Below are 3,987 nucleotides of genomic sequence, written 5' to 3'. Positions count from 1 at the left end.
TTTCTTTCCAAATTTGCGAAATTCTAACACTTAGAAGGGTTTATAGTATTCTCTAAGCCTGTTTAGATATGTCGTCGTCGTTTTTGAATGATTTGACCTTCAGGTTTGTAATTGTTACATCCTGCTAGCAAATAATCACAGATAAATTACTTGCTCTGTTTGGAAAACTAGGGATTTCATCAGCACCTTCCTGTTTGCAACGTGACCGTCTCTCCCAGCACACGCCGACTTGTCTCGGTTTGGTGAAAAGCATAAACACAGGCACGTGGTGACGGCTGCACGCACAAACAGGAGGAAGGAACAGACGGATGCAAGAAGGGTAATTAAACGTTGGCATCCACGCAGCAGGCTGGCGCAGCGTGACTAAGCTTTGCTGTGTTTTGGACCACCTATCGTGGGCACTATGCAAGGTGTTTGAGCTTCTTGTTTACGTCTTTGTCACATTTTTCTGTCACTCCTGTTCAGTTCAATCTTTTTCTTTTTTTTTTTTTGACATTTTACGCATGTGCTCGAGCAAACGATCGGCTTGTGTGAAGCTGACTTTACGAGACGTTTACGACAAATTCTGAAACCTCAACAGCAATTAAAGCCGTAAAGTTTGCAGGAGCGTCACCAGACAGCTGGGGATCTCTGTGCCTTCTCCATCAGACGTCAGGATAGCGTGCAACATAGCCTAACATATACAAATATAAGACAAATATCTGTGGGACCATGTTTCCCCAGTCACTTGTTTTTTTGTAAATTTGACCTTTGTCTTTGCAGAGAAAAGCAGAGCTCATCTCCGGTTACTCTCCATCTGCCACAAGTGAAGACCTCAGCAGTAAACATGTCCTCTTCTCTTTGGTCCCCACGCATTAATTAATCCTCTCCGCTCGTGTGAAGCCCTGTCTTCAGTTGCGAAATCAGAATCAGACTCTCTGGCTGGGTAAAAACAAAGATTGGGTCACTTTTCTGCTCTGAGTGGATTTCAGTTGTGTAGTATTTTCGGAAGCTAAATAAGCATCGCACAAACCATAAGGACGCTACTAAAAACTGTTTTCTTTACCCCCGCACCCCCCAAGATTTTGTGAACTGATTGAGATGGTTTGTTTCCATAAAGATAAAGAAAAGTTGATTACTATTTCAACCTAGTTCCGCTTATTTTTTCAAGTGTGCTGCTCCTTAAGGTCTTTTTTCCTTGTAATTTTTGATATGTAGTCCTATTCAGTAAATTCAAATAAGTGTTCCAATGAACCCAGGTTTATGTTTAAATTTTTTCTTCTTTATTGGGCTAATGTAGTCATTCATGATTTTTTTTCTGAGCTATAAGCATTTAGTGAATTGAATTACTGAAAAACATAAACTTTTCTATGATGTTTTTATTCAATTGAGTATAAATACAATAGCATATTTTTTAAATTATCTGTATTATTTCATTAGCTTATTCACTTTTTCATTCATTTCTATTTTCTGTGAAGCACTTTGTGGTTTTTTATCTCCAGATGGGGAAGCATAACTAAAATGTACTTACTTTTTATTTCTATTTTATTTCTTTAAAATATTTCAAACCCATGTACTTTAATAAATCAACCAAGCAATGAAACTTGGATGTAAAAGTCACCAACAGGTGATAGTTGGATAATGCCTCGCTTCTAACGTTGCTACATACATACATACATGGTGCATCAGTCAGTATGTGTTAAAAATTCAAAATAGTTTCATAACAAAAATATTTTTGTGTCTTGAGGGTAAATTTTCTTAGTCGGGGAACCCATACAGAACACCTAATGAGAGAAATGGGAGTGTGCTAATTCTTAAAATAAAAGTTTCGACGCTCCAATTGTAATTCAGCTACTACATTTCATCGTTACAAAAAATATAGTAACCGATGTGAAAAATGAACCTGCTGAAAAGTTCTAGAAGAACACAACCAATATGAAACCAGTGGATCGAACTTGTTTGTTGACTCGACTTGGCGCACTTATTGGTTGATTCGTCTCTTTTCCTCTCTCTGCTGTCACCTCTTTGCACCCAAAGCACATAGTCCAGAGTTGTTTTGTTGACACGTCTACATTAGATATTAGACTTCACTGTTTTTGTGTTTGCTTTTACAAAGAGCAGAGATAAATGTTAATGTATCTTCTGAAGGCCCTTAGGCGTCTGCAAACTTGTGTTGATGTTACTGCGGCTTAAACCGAGTCGTATTTCATTATCGCGTGCACAAAAGAAAGAGACTGATTTAGACACGAAAAGTGATTCGGTTCAGTTAACGTTTCTTCCCCGAACCTTCATTCGACAAAATGTAGAAAAGGTTAGGATGACAAACAAACGTATAAAGGGATAAAATGTTATTTCCTTTGCTTGGAAGATGTAAACACATTTGATGAAATATGTTTTCCCGTCACCAGTTGTTCGTCCTGGGTGGGATAGTTAAGTGGGTTTATCTGTCTTTGTATGAGAAAGTCTAAAATAACTGAAAACACAATTTTCCAAGCTCTCCTTTGTTTCTGCAGGAAAATCCCCTTTTGTCCTGATTCCTTTAAACAAACACAACCTCTTCCTTTAATTTAACATAACCGCAGGGGCTCGAGTAACACGAACCATTAAATCATATCTTCACTATCACCTGTAAGTATACACCAGGTATTGTTGTTGTTTTTTTTTAAAACAAAGAAGCTCCCAAATCCTCCTCACAGGGTTGTCTTTGCTTGTGATTCTTGCGAGATTTAAGAAAAGCTCATTTGAAAGCAACAAAATTAGATCATTTCACACTTTTTACCCAAAGGCTTTGGAGGAGGCACCCAAGACAAGTCAAACGCTTGTGTTTGTTTTAAAACGCGACTGACAGAAGCCTGAAAGATTTCCTCCCTGCCTTATCTCCGCATCAATTAATCAACAGCTTGTGTCTTTTCAGCGGACACGCTCTCAGGCCTGCACGCATGCATTCCTGCGCTGAGATGAATGGCGGCCATTGATGCGTCTCCCTTTTGAGGCCCGCTGCCAGAGCGAGCGTCGTGCCGAGCAGGTGAGTGGTGGAGGGGTAAACCGATCTCCCCCTGCGCGCTCCCCTTTTGCCCCACCTCTCAACCCAATAGACACACACACACACACCCTGAATTATTCATGTTTTTCCCTATATTCGCTGCTTCCTCGGCCTCACGTCTACCTGCCGGCACATTCTTGCTCCATCCATGTCAAACCGTTTTTTTTTTTGTTTTGTTTTTTCTTTCTTTTTGTATCGGCACTCTTTGTTGTTTTGCTTCCTCTCTGTCACTTTGTCTTCATTACCCAGCTTGTCGAGCCGTCTCTACCCGTGTTACCCGTGTCTTATCCGTTGTGCTTGGGTGACCCGTCTCTCCCCGCCATGACACGAGGTCAGGACGCTGAGACAGACTGTGAGAACATAAGAGAAGCTGAGCCAATAGTACAGTTTCTTTCACATCACTCTAATAAAGTCTGTTGTAAACACATTCGTGACTCATTTTTCACAGCTTGTCGAGGCCTCAGAGGTTTGTCGGTCAGCATTAGTGAACAAACAGCATCATGAAGACAACAGCAGGCGGGTCAGGGATGAAGCTGTGGAGAAGCAGGGATAAGTTATAAATCAATATAATATAGACTATAAATGTAATGTCTCTGGAGGAGCAGCAGGGACCCACAGCTCGGGTACAGGAAAATCTGTTAGCAAGTCAACTAAGAGTCAGACAATCCACAAATCAGATTTTTATGGAACGTTGTTTGTACAGCTTGTCCCACTGAGATTCAGGATTTTACCTGTTTTGATCAAATAAAACAGGCAACAAATTGCAAATAATATAAGCAGTGAAGAAATCCGACTCAATTAAATAAGACAGTTTTAGCTTAATTTAAATACTCAATGAAACACATTATTCTCATTGCATAACATGGCGGTGGCAGCATCATTATGTGTGGAAGCTGCTCAGAGACGATGGGAGGATTGTTGGGACTAAATGCCCAATAAGTAAAGCCACAACAACGTTGCATGGG

General features: G+C 40.2%; 1 long non-coding RNA gene across 1 annotated transcript; it reads left to right on the top strand.

The window, feature by feature from the left end:
• Positions 1–762: 762 nt before the first annotated feature.
• Positions 763–3,408, top strand: LOC107835921 (uncharacterized). Its single transcript, XR_001661762.1, has 3 exons — positions 763–820; positions 2,894–3,004; positions 3,272–3,408. It is a non-coding gene; the product is annotated as an uncharacterized LOC107835921 (long non-coding RNA).
• Positions 3,409–3,987: the final 579 nt, after the last annotated feature.

This window comes from Poecilia formosa, unplaced genomic scaffold (genome assembly GCF_000485575.1).
Source record: "Poecilia formosa unplaced genomic scaffold, Poecilia_formosa-5.1.2 Scaffold31, whole genome shotgun sequence".
In the NCBI taxonomy this organism is placed as follows: Eukaryota; Metazoa; Chordata; class Actinopteri; order Cyprinodontiformes; family Poeciliidae; genus Poecilia; species Poecilia formosa.
Note: the sequence above shows the minus strand (reverse complement) of the source record. Positions and strands in the feature narration are given on the sequence as shown.